This window comes from Sphaerodactylus townsendi, linkage group LG17 (genome assembly GCF_021028975.2).
Source record: "Sphaerodactylus townsendi isolate TG3544 linkage group LG17, MPM_Stown_v2.3, whole genome shotgun sequence".
NCBI lineage: Eukaryota > Metazoa > Chordata > Lepidosauria > Squamata > Sphaerodactylidae > Sphaerodactylus > Sphaerodactylus townsendi.
This window is the reverse complement of record NC_059441.1, coordinates 17600447-17617581: the sequence shown is the minus strand read 5'-3', so window position 1 is coordinate 17617581 and position 17135 is coordinate 17600447. Positions and strand designations below refer to the sequence as shown.

The 17135-nt window shown below is 92.1% G+C and overlaps 1 protein-coding gene across 1 annotated transcript in view; it reads left to right on the top strand.

The window, feature by feature from the left end:
• Positions 1–17135, top strand: part of ATP8B4 (ATPase phospholipid transporting 8B4 (putative)) — a 90687-nt gene that overhangs the window by 59817 nt on the left and 13735 nt on the right. The window lies entirely within an intron of this gene.

Below are 17135 nucleotides of genomic sequence, written 5' to 3'. Positions count from 1 at the left end.
TATATTGAATTATAATTGCAGTAGCTATGTCAATCTTTTGTATTAAATAGGAGTCCAGGAGCACATGAAGGACTGACAACATTTATTCTAGCTTAAGTTTTTTGTCAGTCAGAGCTCATTTGCAGTGGTGGGATCCAAAAATTTTAGTAACAGGTTCCCATGGTGGTGGGATTCAAACCAATGGGGCTGGGTGGGGCATGATGGGGGCGTTGTCGGGCATTCCAGGGGTGGGGCATTCCTGGGCGGGGCTGTGGCAAGGACGCAGCCGCTGTGTCGGTCCTTGGGCAGGAAACGAATGCACGCAGGCGCAGGCTGCCACGCACGCCGGTGCACCTCCTGCTAGACTGCTTCAAGTTCTGCATGCTGAGAGGAGGGGTGTAACTAAGGCAAAAATCACGTGACAAAATCACCAATTAGTAACCCCCTCTCAGCACACACAAATAATTAGTAACCTACTCTCGGGAACCTGTGAGAACCTGCTGGATCCCACCTCTGCTCACTTGCATGGGAAATGTTTGTTAGTCTTTAATGTGATCTTGGGTGCTGTGTGGTTTCCGGGCTGTATGGCCGTGTTCTAGCAGCATTCTCTCCTGACGTTTCGCCTGCATCTGTGGCTGAAGATCCTCTGAAGATGCCAGCCACAGATGCCCCCCCCCCCCCCCACCCCCCCCCCCCCCCACCCCCCCGCCCCCCCCCCCCCCCCCCCTTGCGTGCCCACCCCACCCCCCCCCCACCCCCCCCCCCCCCCACCCCCCCCCCCCCCCACCCCCCCCCCCCCCCACCCCCCCCCCCCCCCACCCCCCCCCCCCCCCACCCCCCCCCCCCCCCACCCCCCCCCCCCCCCACCCCCCCCCCCCCCCACCCCCCCCCCCCCCCACCCCCCCCCCCCCCCACCCCCCCCCCCCCCCACCCCCCCCCCCCCCCACCCCCCCCCCCCCCCACCCCCCCCCCCCCCCACCCCCCCCCCCCCCCACCCCCCCCCCCCCCCACCCCCCCCCCCCCCCACCCCCCCCCCCCCCCACCCCCCCCCCCCCCCACCCCCCCCCCCCCCCACCCCCCCCCCCCCCCACCCCCCCCCCCCCCCACCCCCCCCCCCCCCCACCCCCCCCCCCCCCCACCCCCCCCCCCCCCCACCCCCCCCCCCCCCCACCCCCCCCCCCCCCCACCCCCCCCCCCCCCCACCCCCCCCCCCCCCCACCCCCCCCCCCCCCCACCCCCCCCCCCCCCCACCCCCCCCCCCCCCCACCCCCCCCCCCCCCCACCCCCCCCCCCCCCCACCCCCCCCCCCCCCCACCCCCCCCCCCCCCCACCCCCCCCCCCCCCCACCCCCCCCCCCCCCCACCCCCCCCCCCCCCCACCCCCCCCCCCCCCCACCCCCCCCCCCCCCCACCCCCCCCCCCCCCCACCCCCCCCCCCCCCCACCCCCCCCCCCCCCCACCCCCCCCCCCCCCCACCCCCCCCCCCCCCCACCCCCCCCCCCCCCCACCCCCCCCCCCCCCCACCCCCCCCCCCCCCCACCCCCCCCCCCCCCCACCCCCCCCCCCCCCCACCCCCCCCCCCCCCCACCCCCCCCCCCCCCCACCCCCCCCCCCCCCCACCCCCCCCCCCCCCCACCCCCCCCCCCCCCCACCCCCCCCCCCCCCCACCCCCCCCCCCCCCCACCCCCCCCCCCCCCCACCCCCCCCCCCCCCCACCCCCCCCCCCCCCCACCCCCCCCCCCCCCCACCCCCCCCCCCCCCCACCCCCCCCCCCCCCCACCCCCCCCCCCCCCCACCCCCCCCCCCCCCCACCCCCCCCCCCCCCCACCCCCCCCCCCCCCCACCCCCCCCCCCCCCCACCCCCCCCCCCCCCCACCCCCCCCCCCCCCCACCCCCCCCCCCCCCCACCCCCCCCCCCCCCCACCCCCCCCCCCCCCCACCCCCCCCCCCCCCCACCCCCCCCCCCCCCCACCCCCCCCCCCCCCCACCCCCCCCCCCCCCCACCCCCCCCCCCCCCCACCCCCCCCCCCCCCCACCCCCCCCCCCCCCCACCCCCCCCCCCCCCCACCCCCCCCCCCCCCCACCCCCCCCCCCCCCCACCCCCCCCCCCCCCCACCCCCCCCCCCCCCCACCCCCCCCCCCCCCCACCCCCCCCCCCCCCCACCCCCCCCCCCCCCCACCCCCCCCCCCCCCCACCCCCCCCCCCCCCCACCCCCCCCCCCCCCCACCCCCCCCCCCCCCCACCCCCCCCCCCCCCCACCCCCCCCCCCCCCCACCCCCCCCCCCCCCCACCCCCCCCCCCCCCCACCCCCCCCCCCCCCCACCCCCCCCCCCCCCCACCCCCCCCCCCCCCCACCCCCCCCCCCCCCCACCCCCCCCCCCCCCCACCCCCCCCCCCCCCCACCCCCCCCCCCCCCCACCCCCCCCCCCCCCCACCCCCCCCCCCCCCCACCCCCCCCCCCCCCCACCCCCCCCCCCCCCCACCCCCCCCCCCCCCCACCCCCCCCCCCCCCCACCCCCCCCCCCCCCCACCCCCCCCCCCCCCCACCCCCCCCCCCCCCCACCCCCCCCCCCCCCCACCCCCCCCCCCCCCCACCCCCCCCCCCCCCCACCCCCCCCCCCCCCCACCCCCCCCCCCCCCCACCCCCCCCCCCCCCCACCCCCCCCCCCCCCCACCCCCCCCCCCCCCCACCCCCCCCCCCCCCCACCCCCCCCCCCCCCCACCCCCCCCCCCCCCCACCCCCCCCCCCCCCCACCCCCCCCCCCCCCCACCCCCCCCCCCCCCCACCCCCCCCCCCCCCCACCCCCCCCCCCCCCCACCCCCCCCCCCCCCCACCCCCCCCCCCCCCCACCCCCCCCCCCCCCCACCCCCCCCCCCCCCCACCCCCCCCCCCCCCCACCCCCCCCCCCCCCCACCCCCCCCCCCCCCCACCCCCCCCCCCCCCCACCCCCCCCCCCCCCCACCCCCCCCCCCCCCCACCCCCCCCCCCCCCCACCCCCCCCCCCCCCCACCCCCCCCCCCCCCCACCCCCCCCCCCCCCCACCCCCCCCCCCCCCCACCCCCCCCCCCCCCCACCCCCCCCCCCCCCCACCCCCCCCCCCCCCCACCCCCCCCCCCCCCCACCCCCCCCCCCCCCCACCCCCCCCCCCCCCCACCCCCCCCCCCCCCCACCCCCCCCCCCCCCCACCCCCCCCCCCCCCCACCCCCCCCCCCCCCCACCCCCCCCCCCCCCCACCCCCCCCCCCCCCCACCCCCCCCCCCCCCCACCCCCCCCCCCCCCCACCCCCCCCCCCCCCCACCCCCCCCCCCCCCCACCCCCCCCCCCCCCCACCCCCCCCCCCCCCCACCCCCCCCCCCCCCCACCCCCCCCCCCCCCCACCCCCCCCCCCCCCCACCCCCCCCCCCCCCCACCCCCCCCCCCCCCCACCCCCCCCCCCCCCCACCCCCCCCCCCCCCCACCCCCCCCCCCCCCCACCCCCCCCCCCCCCCACCCCCCCCCCCCCCCACCCCCCCCCCCCCCCACCCCCCCCCCCCCCCACCCCCCCCCCCCCCCACCCCCCCCCCCCCCCACCCCCCCCCCCCCCCACCCCCCCCCCCCCCCACCCCCCCCCCCCCCCACCCCCCCCCCCCCCCACCCCCCCCCCCCCCCACCCCCCCCCCCCCCCACCCCCCCCCCCCCCCACCCCCCCCCCCCCCCACCCCCCCCCCCCCCCACCCCCCCCCCCCCCCACCCCCCCCCCCCCCCACCCCCCCCCCCCCCCACCCCCCCCCCCCCCCACCCCCCCCCCCCCCCACCCCCCCCCCCCCCCACCCCCCCCCCCCCCCACCCCCCCCCCCCCCCACCCCCCCCCCCCCCCACCCCCCCCCCCCCCCACCCCCCCCCCCCCCCACCCCCCCCCCCCCCCACCCCCCCCCCCCCCCACCCCCCCCCCCCCCCACCCCCCCCCCCCCCCACCCCCCCCCCCCCCCACCCCCCCCCCCCCCCACCCCCCCCCCCCCCCACCCCCCCCCCCCCCCACCCCCCCCCCCCCCCACCCCCCCCCCCCCCCACCCCCCCCCCCCCCCACCCCCCCCCCCCCCCACCCCCCCCCCCCCCCACCCCCCCCCCCCCCCACCCCCCCCCCCCCCCACCCCCCCCCCCCCCCACCCCCCCCCCCCCCCACCCCCCCCCCCCCCCACCCCCCCCCCCCCCCACCCCCCCCCCCCCCCACCCCCCCCCCCCCCCACCCCCCCCCCCCCCCACCCCCCCCCCCCCCCACCCCCCCCCCCCCCCACCCCCCCCCCCCCCCACCCCCCCCCCCCCCCACCCCCCCCCCCCCCCACCCCCCCCCCCCCCCACCCCCCCCCCCCCCCACCCCCCCCCCCCCCCACCCCCCCCCCCCCCCACCCCCCCCCCCCCCCACCCCCCCCCCCCCCCACCCCCCCCCCCCCCCACCCCCCCCCCCCCCCACCCCCCCCCCCCCCCACCCCCCCCCCCCCCCACCCCCCCCCCCCCCCACCCCCCCCCCCCCCCACCCCCCCCCCCCCCCACCCCCCCCCCCCCCCACCCCCCCCCCCCCCCACCCCCCCCCCCCCCCACCCCCCCCCCCCCCCACCCCCCCCCCCCCCCACCCCCCCCCCCCCCCACCCCCCCCCCCCCCCACCCCCCCCCCCCCCCACCCCCCCCCCCCCCCACCCCCCCCCCCCCCCACCCCCCCCCCCCCCCACCCCCCCCCCCCCCCACCCCCCCCCCCCCCCACCCCCCCCCCCCCCCACCCCCCCCCCCCCCCACCCCCCCCCCCCCCCACCCCCCCCCCCCCCCACCCCCCCCCCCCCCCACCCCCCCCCCCCCCCACCCCCCCCCCCCCCCACCCCCCCCCCCCCCCACCCCCCCCCCCCCCCACCCCCCCCCCCCCCCACCCCCCCCCCCCCCCACCCCCCCCCCCCCCCACCCCCCCCCCCCCCCACCCCCCCCCCCCCCCACCCCCCCCCCCCCCCACCCCCCCCCCCCCCCACCCCCCCCCCCCCCCACCCCCCCCCCCCCCCACCCCCCCCCCCCCCCACCCCCCCCCCCCCCCACCCCCCCCCCCCCCCACCCCCCCCCCCCCCCACCCCCCCCCCCCCCCACCCCCCCCCCCCCCCACCCCCCCCCCCCCCCACCCCCCCCCCCCCCCACCCCCCCCCCCCCCCACCCCCCCCCCCCCCCACCCCCCCCCCCCCCCACCCCCCCCCCCCCCCACCCCCCCCCCCCCCCACCCCCCCCCCCCCCCACCCCCCCCCCCCCCCACCCCCCCCCCCCCCCACCCCCCCCCCCCCCCACCCCCCCCCCCCCCCACCCCCCCCCCCCCCCACCCCCCCCCCCCCCCACCCCCCCCCCCCCCCACCCCCCCCCCCCCCCACCCCCCCCCCCCCCCACCCCCCCCCCCCCCCACCCCCCCCCCCCCCCACCCCCCCCCCCCCCCACCCCCCCCCCCCCCCACCCCCCCCCCCCCCCACCCCCCCCCCCCCCCACCCCCCCCCCCCCCCACCCCCCCCCCCCCCCACCCCCCCCCCCCCCCACCCCCCCCCCCCCCCACCCCCCCCCCCCCCCACCCCCCCCCCCCCCCACCCCCCCCCCCCCCCACCCCCCCCCCCCCCCACCCCCCCCCCCCCCCACCCCCCCCCCCCCCCACCCCCCCCCCCCCCCACCCCCCCCCCCCCCCACCCCCCCCCCCCCCCACCCCCCCCCCCCCCCACCCCCCCCCCCCCCCACCCCCCCCCCCCCCCACCCCCCCCCCCCCCCACCCCCCCCCCCCCCCACCCCCCCCCCCCCCCACCCCCCCCCCCCCCCACCCCCCCCCCCCCCCACCCCCCCCCCCCCCCACCCCCCCCCCCCCCCACCCCCCCCCCCCCCCACCCCCCCCCCCCCCCACCCCCCCCCCCCCCCACCCCCCCCCCCCCCCACCCCCCCCCCCCCCCACCCCCCCCCCCCCCCACCCCCCCCCCCCCCCACCCCCCCCCCCCCCCACCCCCCCCCCCCCCCACCCCCCCCCCCCCCCACCCCCCCCCCCCCCCACCCCCCCCCCCCCCCACCCCCCCCCCCCCCCACCCCCCCCCCCCCCCACCCCCCCCCCCCCCCACCCCCCCCCCCCCCCACCCCCCCCCCCCCCCACCCCCCCCCCCCCCCACCCCCCCCCCCCCCCACCCCCCCCCCCCCCCACCCCCCCCCCCCCCCACCCCCCCCCCCCCCCACCCCCCCCCCCCCCCACCCCCCCCCCCCCCCACCCCCCCCCCCCCCCACCCCCCCCCCCCCCCACCCCCCCCCCCCCCCACCCCCCCCCCCCCCCACCCCCCCCCCCCCCCACCCCCCCCCCCCCCCACCCCCCCCCCCCCCCACCCCCCCCCCCCCCCACCCCCCCCCCCCCCCACCCCCCCCCCCCCCCACCCCCCCCCCCCCCCACCCCCCCCCCCCCCCACCCCCCCCCCCCCCCACCCCCCCCCCCCCCCACCCCCCCCCCCCCCCACCCCCCCCCCCCCCCACCCCCCCCCCCCCCCACCCCCCCCCCCCCCCACCCCCCCCCCCCCCCACCCCCCCCCCCCCCCACCCCCCCCCCCCCCCACCCCCCCCCCCCCCCACCCCCCCCCCCCCCCACCCCCCCCCCCCCCCACCCCCCCCCCCCCCCACCCCCCCCCCCCCCCACCCCCCCCCCCCCCCACCCCCCCCCCCCCCCACCCCCCCCCCCCCCCACCCCCCCCCCCCCCCACCCCCCCCCCCCCCCACCCCCCCCCCCCCCCACCCCCCCCCCCCCCCACCCCCCCCCCCCCCCACCCCCCCCCCCCCCCACCCCCCCCCCCCCCCACCCCCCCCCCCCCCCACCCCCCCCCCCCCCCACCCCCCCCCCCCCCCACCCCCCCCCCCCCCCACCCCCCCCCCCCCCCACCCCCCCCCCCCCCCACCCCCCCCCCCCCCCACCCCCCCCCCCCCCCACCCCCCCCCCCCCCCACCCCCCCCCCCCCCCACCCCCCCCCCCCCCCACCCCCCCCCCCCCCCACCCCCCCCCCCCCCCACCCCCCCCCCCCCCCACCCCCCCCCCCCCCCACCCCCCCCCCCCCCCACCCCCCCCCCCCCCCACCCCCCCCCCCCCCCACCCCCCCCCCCCCCCACCCCCCCCCCCCCCCACCCCCCCCCCCCCCCACCCCCCCCCCCCCCCACCCCCCCCCCCCCCCACCCCCCCCCCCCCCCACCCCCCCCCCCCCCCACCCCCCCCCCCCCCCACCCCCCCCCCCCCCCACCCCCCCCCCCCCCCACCCCCCCCCCCCCCCACCCCCCCCCCCCCCCACCCCCCCCCCCCCCCACCCCCCCCCCCCCCCACCCCCCCCCCCCCCCACCCCCCCCCCCCCCCACCCCCCCCCCCCCCCACCCCCCCCCCCCCCCACCCCCCCCCCCCCCCACCCCCCCCCCCCCCCACCCCCCCCCCCCCCCACCCCCCCCCCCCCCCACCCCCCCCCCCCCCCACCCCCCCCCCCCCCCACCCCCCCCCCCCCCCACCCCCCCCCCCCCCCACCCCCCCCCCCCCCCACCCCCCCCCCCCCCCACCCCCCCCCCCCCCCACCCCCCCCCCCCCCCACCCCCCCCCCCCCCCACCCCCCCCCCCCCCCACCCCCCCCCCCCCCCACCCCCCCCCCCCCCCACCCCCCCCCCCCCCCACCCCCCCCCCCCCCCACCCCCCCCCCCCCCCACCCCCCCCCCCCCCCACCCCCCCCCCCCCCCACCCCCCCCCCCCCCCACCCCCCCCCCCCCCCACCCCCCCCCCCCCCCACCCCCCCCCCCCCCCACCCCCCCCCCCCCCCACCCCCCCCCCCCCCCACCCCCCCCCCCCCCCACCCCCCCCCCCCCCCACCCCCCCCCCCCCCCACCCCCCCCCCCCCCCACCCCCCCCCCCCCCCACCCCCCCCCCCCCCCACCCCCCCCCCCCCCCACCCCCCCCCCCCCCCACCCCCCCCCCCCCCCACCCCCCCCCCCCCCCACCCCCCCCCCCCCCCACCCCCCCCCCCCCCCACCCCCCCCCCCCCCCACCCCCCCCCCCCCCCACCCCCCCCCCCCCCCACCCCCCCCCCCCCCCACCCCCCCCCCCCCCCACCCCCCCCCCCCCCCACCCCCCCCCCCCCCCACCCCCCCCCCCCCCCACCCCCCCCCCCCCCCACCCCCCCCCCCCCCCACCCCCCCCCCCCCCCACCCCCCCCCCCCCCCACCCCCCCCCCCCCCCACCCCCCCCCCCCCCCACCCCCCCCCCCCCCCACCCCCCCCCCCCCCCACCCCCCCCCCCCCCCACCCCCCCCCCCCCCCACCCCCCCCCCCCCCCACCCCCCCCCCCCCCCACCCCCCCCCCCCCCCACCCCCCCCCCCCCCCACCCCCCCCCCCCCCCACCCCCCCCCCCCCCCACCCCCCCCCCCCCCCACCCCCCCCCCCCCCCACCCCCCCCCCCCCCCACCCCCCCCCCCCCCCACCCCCCCCCCCCCCCACCCCCCCCCCCCCCCACCCCCCCCCCCCCCCACCCCCCCCCCCCCCCACCCCCCCCCCCCCCCACCCCCCCCCCCCCCCACCCCCCCCCCCCCCCACCCCCCCCCCCCCCCACCCCCCCCCCCCCCCACCCCCCCCCCCCCCCACCCCCCCCCCCCCCCACCCCCCCCCCCCCCCACCCCCCCCCCCCCCCACCCCCCCCCCCCCCCACCCCCCCCCCCCCCCACCCCCCCCCCCCCCCACCCCCCCCCCCCCCCACCCCCCCCCCCCCCCACCCCCCCCCCCCCCCACCCCCCCCCCCCCCCACCCCCCCCCCCCCCCACCCCCCCCCCCCCCCACCCCCCCCCCCCCCCACCCCCCCCCCCCCCCACCCCCCCCCCCCCCCACCCCCCCCCCCCCCCACCCCCCCCCCCCCCCACCCCCCCCCCCCCCCACCCCCCCCCCCCCCCACCCCCCCCCCCCCCCACCCCCCCCCCCCCCCACCCCCCCCCCCCCCCACCCCCCCCCCCCCCCACCCCCCCCCCCCCCCACCCCCCCCCCCCCCCACCCCCCCCCCCCCCCACCCCCCCCCCCCCCCACCCCCCCCCCCCCCCACCCCCCCCCCCCCCCACCCCCCCCCCCCCCCACCCCCCCCCCCCCCCACCCCCCCCCCCCCCCACCCCCCCCCCCCCCCACCCCCCCCCCCCCCCACCCCCCCCCCCCCCCACCCCCCCCCCCCCCCACCCCCCCCCCCCCCCACCCCCCCCCCCCCCCACCCCCCCCCCCCCCCACCCCCCCCCCCCCCCACCCCCCCCCCCCCCCACCCCCCCCCCCCCCCACCCCCCCCCCCCCCCACCCCCCCCCCCCCCCACCCCCCCCCCCCCCCACCCCCCCCCCCCCCCACCCCCCCCCCCCCCCACCCCCCCCCCCCCCCACCCCCCCCCCCCCCCACCCCCCCCCCCCCCCACCCCCCCCCCCCCCCACCCCCCCCCCCCCCCACCCCCCCCCCCCCCCACCCCCCCCCCCCCCCACCCCCCCCCCCCCCCACCCCCCCCCCCCCCCACCCCCCCCCCCCCCCACCCCCCCCCCCCCCCACCCCCCCCCCCCCCCACCCCCCCCCCCCCCCACCCCCCCCCCCCCCCACCCCCCCCCCCCCCCACCCCCCCCCCCCCCCACCCCCCCCCCCCCCCACCCCCCCCCCCCCCCACCCCCCCCCCCCCCCACCCCCCCCCCCCCCCACCCCCCCCCCCCCCCACCCCCCCCCCCCCCCACCCCCCCCCCCCCCCACCCCCCCCCCCCCCCACCCCCCCCCCCCCCCACCCCCCCCCCCCCCCACCCCCCCCCCCCCCCACCCCCCCCCCCCCCCACCCCCCCCCCCCCCCACCCCCCCCCCCCCCCACCCCCCCCCCCCCCCACCCCCCCCCCCCCCCACCCCCCCCCCCCCCCACCCCCCCCCCCCCCCACCCCCCCCCCCCCCCACCCCCCCCCCCCCCCACCCCCCCCCCCCCCCACCCCCCCCCCCCCCCACCCCCCCCCCCCCCCACCCCCCCCCCCCCCCACCCCCCCCCCCCCCCACCCCCCCCCCCCCCCACCCCCCCCCCCCCCCACCCCCCCCCCCCCCCACCCCCCCCCCCCCCCACCCCCCCCCCCCCCCACCCCCCCCCCCCCCCACCCCCCCCCCCCCCCACCCCCCCCCCCCCCCACCCCCCCCCCCCCCCACCCCCCCCCCCCCCCACCCCCCCCCCCCCCCACCCCCCCCCCCCCCCACCCCCCCCCCCCCCCACCCCCCCCCCCCCCCACCCCCCCCCCCCCCCACCCCCCCCCCCCCCCACCCCCCCCCCCCCCCACCCCCCCCCCCCCCCACCCCCCCCCCCCCCCACCCCCCCCCCCCCCCACCCCCCCCCCCCCCCACCCCCCCCCCCCCCCACCCCCCCCCCCCCCCACCCCCCCCCCCCCCCACCCCCCCCCCCCCCCACCCCCCCCCCCCCCCACCCCCCCCCCCCCCCACCCCCCCCCCCCCCCACCCCCCCCCCCCCCCACCCCCCCCCCCCCCCACCCCCCCCCCCCCCCACCCCCCCCCCCCCCCACCCCCCCCCCCCCCCACCCCCCCCCCCCCCCACCCCCCCCCCCCCCCACCCCCCCCCCCCCCCACCCCCCCCCCCCCCCACCCCCCCCCCCCCCCACCCCCCCCCCCCCCCACCCCCCCCCCCCCCCACCCCCCCCCCCCCCCACCCCCCCCCCCCCCCACCCCCCCCCCCCCCCACCCCCCCCCCCCCCCACCCCCCCCCCCCCCCACCCCCCCCCCCCCCCACCCCCCCCCCCCCCCACCCCCCCCCCCCCCCACCCCCCCCCCCCCCCACCCCCCCCCCCCCCCACCCCCCCCCCCCCCCACCCCCCCCCCCCCCCACCCCCCCCCCCCCCCACCCCCCCCCCCCCCCACCCCCCCCCCCCCCCACCCCCCCCCCCCCCCACCCCCCCCCCCCCCCACCCCCCCCCCCCCCCACCCCCCCCCCCCCCCACCCCCCCCCCCCCCCACCCCCCCCCCCCCCCACCCCCCCCCCCCCCCACCCCCCCCCCCCCCCACCCCCCCCCCCCCCCACCCCCCCCCCCCCCCACCCCCCCCCCCCCCCACCCCCCCCCCCCCCCACCCCCCCCCCCCCCCACCCCCCCCCCCCCCCACCCCCCCCCCCCCCCACCCCCCCCCCCCCCCACCCCCCCCCCCCCCCACCCCCCCCCCCCCCCACCCCCCCCCCCCCCCACCCCCCCCCCCCCCCACCCCCCCCCCCCCCCACCCCCCCCCCCCCCCACCCCCCCCCCCCCCCACCCCCCCCCCCCCCCACCCCCCCCCCCCCCCACCCCCCCCCCCCCCCACCCCCCCCCCCCCCCACCCCCCCCCCCCCCCACCCCCCCCCCCCCCCACCCCCCCCCCCCCCCACCCCCCCCCCCCCCCACCCCCCCCCCCCCCCACCCCCCCCCCCCCCCACCCCCCCCCCCCCCCACCCCCCCCCCCCCCCACCCCCCCCCCCCCCCACCCCCCCCCCCCCCCACCCCCCCCCCCCCCCACCCCCCCCCCCCCCCACCCCCCCCCCCCCCCACCCCCCCCCCCCCCCACCCCCCCCCCCCCCCACCCCCCCCCCCCCCCACCCCCCCCCCCCCCCACCCCCCCCCCCCCCCACCCCCCCCCCCCCCCACCCCCCCCCCCCCCCACCCCCCCCCCCCCCCACCCCCCCCCCCCCCCACCCCCCCCCCCCCCCACCCCCCCCCCCCCCCACCCCCCCCCCCCCCCACCCCCCCCCCCCCCCACCCCCCCCCCCCCCCACCCCCCCCCCCCCCCACCCCCCCCCCCCCCCACCCCCCCCCCCCCCCACCCCCCCCCCCCCCCACCCCCCCCCCCCCCCACCCCCCCCCCCCCCCACCCCCCCCCCCCCCCACCCCCCCCCCCCCCCACCCCCCCCCCCCCCCACCCCCCCCCCCCCCCACCCCCCCCCCCCCCCACCCCCCCCCCCCCCCACCCCCCCCCCCCCCCACCCCCCCCCCCCCCCACCCCCCCCCCCCCCCACCCCCCCCCCCCCCCACCCCCCCCCCCCCCCACCCCCCCCCCCCCCCACCCCCCCCCCCCCCCACCCCCCCCCCCCCCCACCCCCCCCCCCCCCCACCCCCCCCCCCCCCCACCCCCCCCCCCCCCCACCCCCCCCCCCCCCCACCCCCCCCCCCCCCCACCCCCCCCCCCCCCCACCCCCCCCCCCCCCCACCCCCCCCCCCCCCCACCCCCCCCCCCCCCCACCCCCCCCCCCCCCCACCCCCCCCCCCCCCCACCCCCCCCCCCCCCCACCCCCCCCCCCCCCCACCCCCCCCCCCCCCCACCCCCCCCCCCCCCCACCCCCCCCCCCCCCCACCCCCCCCCCCCCCCACCCCCCCCCCCCCCCACCCCCCCCCCCCCCCACCCCCCCCCCCCCCCACCCCCCCCCCCCCCCACCCCCCCCCCCCCCCACCCCCCCCCCCCCCCACCCCCCCCCCCCCCCACCCCCCCCCCCCCCCACCCCCCCCCCCCCCCACCCCCCCCCCCCCCCACCCCCCCCCCCCCCCACCCCCCCCCCCCCCCACCCCCCCCCCCCCCCACCCCCCCCCCCCCCCACCCCCCCCCCCCCCCACCCCCCCCCCCCCCCACCCCCCCCCCCCCCCACCCCCCCCCCCCCCCACCCCCCCCCCCCCCCACCCCCCCCCCCCCCCACCCCCCCCCCCCCCCACCCCCCCCCCCCCCCACCCCCCCCCCCCCCCACCCCCCCCCCCCCCCACCCCCCCCCCCCCCCACCCCCCCCCCCCCCCACCCCCCCCCCCCCCCACCCCCCCCCCCCCCCACCCCCCCCCCCCCCCACCCCCCCCCCCCCCCACCCCCCCCCCCCCCCACCCCCCCCCCCCCCCACCCCCCCCCCCCCCCACCCCCCCCCCCCCCCACCCCCCCCCCCCCCCACCCCCCCCCCCCCCCACCCCCCCCCCCCCCCACCCCCCCCCCCCCCCACCCCCCCCCCCCCCCACCCCCCCCCCCCCCCACCCCCCCCCCCCCCCACCCCCCCCCCCCCCCACCCCCCCCCCCCCCCACCCCCCCCCCCCCCCACCCCCCCCCCCCCCCACCCCCCCCCCCCCCCACCCCCCCCCCCCCCCACCCCCCCCCCCCCCCACCCCCCCCCCCCCCCACCCCCCCCCCCCCCCACCCCCCCCCCCCCCCACCCCCCCCCCCCCCCACCCCCCCCCCCCCCCACCCCCCCCCCCCCCCACCCCCCCCCCCCCCCACCCCCCCCCCCCCCCACCCCCCCCCCCCCCCACCCCCCCCCCCCCCCACCCCCCCCCCCCCCCACCCCCCCCCCCCCCCACCCCCCCCCCCCCCCACCCCCCCCCCCCCCCACCCCCCCCCCCCCCCACCCCCCCCCCCCCCCACCCCCCCCCCCCCCCACCCCCCCCCCCCCCCACCCCCCCCCCCCCCCACCCCCCCCCCCCCCCACCCCCCCCCCCCCCCACCCCCCCCCCCCCCCACCCCCCCCCCCCCCCACCCCCCCCCCCCCCCACCCCCCCCCCCCCCCACCCCCCCCCCCCCCCACCCCCCCCCCCCCCCACCCCCCCCCCCCCCCACCCCCCCCCCCCCCCACCCCCCCCCCCCCCCACCCCCCCCCCCCCCCACCCCCCCCCCCCCCCACCCCCCCCCCCCCCCACCCCCCCCCCCCCCCACCCCCCCCCCCCCCCACCCCCCCCCCCCCCCACCCCCCCCCCCCCCCACCCCCCCCCCCCCCCACCCCCCCCCCCCCCCACCCCCCCCCCCCCCCACCCCCCCCCCCCCCCACCCCCCCCCCCCCCCACCCCCCCCCCCCCCCACCCCCCCCCCCCCCCACCCCCCCCCCCCCCCACCCCCCCCCCCCCCCACCCCCCCCCCCCCCCACCCCCCCCCCCCCCCACCCCCCCCCCCCCCCACCCCCCCCCCCCCCCACCCCCCCCCCCCCCCACCCCCCCCCCCCCCCACCCCCCCCCCCCCCCACCCCCCCCCCCCCCCACCCCCCCCCCCCCCCACCCCCCCCCCCCCCCACCCCCCCCCCCCCCCACCCCCCCCCCCCCCCACCCCCCCCCCCCCCCACCCCCCCCCCCCCCCACCCCCCCCCCCCCCCACCCCCCCCCCCCCCCACCCCCCCCCCCCCCCACCCCCCCCCCCCCCCACCCCCCCCCCCCCCCACCCCCCCCCCCCCCCACCCCCCCCCCCCCCCACCCCCCCCCCCCCCCACCCCCCCCCCCCCCCACCCCCCCCCCCCCCCACCCCCCCCCCCCCCCACCCCCCCCCCCCCCCACCCCCCCCCCCCCCCACCCCCCCCCCCCCCCACCCCCCCCCCCCCCCACCCCCCCCCCCCCCCACCCCCCCCCCCCCCCACCCCCCCCCCCCCCCACCCCCCCCCCCCCCCACCCCCCCCCCCCCCCACCCCCCCCCCCCCCCACCCCCCCCCCCCCCCACCCCCCCCCCCCCCCACCCCCCCCCCCCCCCACCCCCCCCCCCCCCCACCCCCCCCCCCCCCCACCCCCCCCCCCCCCCACCCCCCCCCCCCCCCACCCCCCCCCCCCCCCACCCCCCCCCCCCCCCACCCCCCCCCCCCCCCACCCCCCCCCCCCCCCACCCCCCCCCCCCCCCACCCCCCCCCCCCCCCACCCCCCCCCCCCCCCACCCCCCCCCCCCCCCACCCCCCCCCCCCCCCACCCCCCCCCCCCCCCACCCCCCCCCCCCCCCACCCCCCCCCCCCCCCACCCCCCCCCCCCCCCACCCCCCCCCCCCCCCACCCCCCCCCCCCCCCACCCCCCCCCCCCCCCACCCCCCCCCCCCCCCACCCCCCCCCCCCCCCACCCCCCCCCCCCCCCACCCCCCCCCCCCCCCACCCCCCCCCCCCCCCACCCCCCCCCCCCCCCACCCCCCCCCCCCCCCACCCCCCCCCCCCCCCACCCCCCCCCCCCCCCACCCCCCCCCCCCCCCACCCCCCCCCCCCCCCACCCCCCCCCCCCCCCACCCCCCCCCCCCCCCACCCCCCCCCCCCCCCACCCCCCCCCCCCCCCACCCCCCCCCCCCCCCACCCCCCCCCCCCCCCACCCCCCCCCCCCCCCACCCCCCCCCCCCCCCACCCCCCCCCCCCCCCACCCCCCCCCCCCCCCACCCCCCCCCCCCCCCACCCCCCCCCCCCCCCACCCCCCCCCCCCCCCACCCCCCCCCCCCCCCACCCCCCCCCCCCCCCACCCCCCCCCCCCCCCACCCCCCCCCCCCCCCACCCCCCCCCCCCCCCACCCCCCCCCCCCCCCACCCCCCCCCCCCCCCACCCCCCCCCCCCCCCACCCCCCCCCCCCCCCACCCCCCCCCCCCCCCACCCCCCCCCCCCCCCACCCCCCCCCCCCCCCACCCCCCCCCCCCCCCACCCCCCCCCCCCCCCACCCCCCCCCCCCCCCACCCCCCCCCCCCCCCACCCCCCCCCCCCCCCACCCCCCCCCCCCCCCACCCCCCCCCCCCCCCACCCCCCCCCCCCCCCACCCCCCCCCCCCCCCACCCCCCCCCCCCCCCACCCCCCCCCCCCCCCACCCCCCCCCCCCCCCACCCCCCCCCCCCCCCACCCCCCCCCCCCCCCACCCCCCCCCCCCCCCACCCCCCCCCCCCCCCACCCCCCCCCCCCCCCACCCCCCCCCCCCCCCACCCCCCCCCCCCCCCACCCCCCCCCCCCCCCACCCCCCCCCCCCCCCACCCCCCCCCCCCCCCACCCCCCCCCCCCCCCACCCCCCCCCCCCCCCACCCCCCCCCCCCCCCACCCCCCCCCCCCCCCACCCCCCCCCCCCCCCACCCCCCCCCCCCCCCACCCCCCCCCCCCCCCACCCCCCCCCCCCCCCACCCCCCCCCCCCCCCACCCCCCCCCCCCCCCACCCCCCCCCCCCCCCACCCCCCCCCCCCCCCACCCCCCCCCCCCCCCACCCCCCCCCCCCCCCACCCCCCCCCCCCCCCACCCCCCCCCCCCCCCACCCCCCCCCCCCCCCACCCCCCCCCCCCCCCACCCCCCCCCCCCCCCACCCCCCCCCCCCCCCACCCCCCCCCCCCCCCACCCCCCCCCCCCCCCACCCCCCCCCCCCCCCACCCCCCCCCCCCCCCACCCCCCCCCCCCCCCACCCCCCCCCCCCCCCACCCCCCCCCCCCCCCACCCCCCCCCCCCCCCACCCCCCCCCCCCCCCACCCCCCCCCCCCCCCACCCCCCCCCCCCCCCACCCCCCCCCCCCCCCACCCCCCCCCCCCCCCACCCCCCCCCCCCCCCACCCCCCCCCCCCCCCACCCCCCCCCCCCCCCACCCCCCCCCCCCCCCACCCCCCCCCCCCCCCACCCCCCCCCCCCCCCACCCCCCCCCCCCCCCACCCCCCCCCCCCCCCACCCCCCCCCCCCCCCACCCCCCCCCCCCCCCACCCCCCCCCCCCCCCACCCCCCCCCCCCCCCACCCCCCCCCCCCCCCACCCCCCCCCCCCCCCACCCCCCCCCCCCCCCACCCCCCCCCCCCCCCACCCCCCCCCCCCCCCACCCCCCCCCCCCCCCACCCCCCCCCCCCCCCACCCCCCCCCCCCCCCACCCCCCCCCCCCCCCACCCCCCCCCCCCCCCACCCCCCCCCCCCCCCACCCCCCCCCCCCCCCACCCCCCCCCCCCCCCACCCCCCCCCCCCCCCACCCCCCCCCCCCCCCACCCCCCCCCCCCCCCACCCCCCCCCCCCCCCACCCCCCCCCCCCCCCACCCCCCCCCCCCCCCACCCCCCCCCCCCCCCACCCCCCCCCCCCCCCACCCCCCCCCCCCCCCACCCCCCCCCCCCCCCACCCCCCCCCCCCCCCACCCCCCCCCCCCCCCACCCCCCCCCCCCCCCACCCCCCCCCCCCCCCACCCCCCCCCCCCCCCACCCCCCCCCCCCCCCACCCCCCCCCCCCCCCACCCCCCCCCCCCCCCACCCCCCCCCCCCCCCACCCCCCCCCCCCCCCACCCCCCCCCCCCCCCACCCCCCCCCCCCCCCACCCCCCCCCCCCCCCACCCCCCCCCCCCCCCACCCCCCCCCCCCCCCACCCCCCCCCCCCCCCACCCCCCCCCCCCCCCACCCCCCCCCCCCCCCACCCCCCCCCCCCCCCACCCCCCCCCCCCCCCACCCCCCCCCCCCCCCACC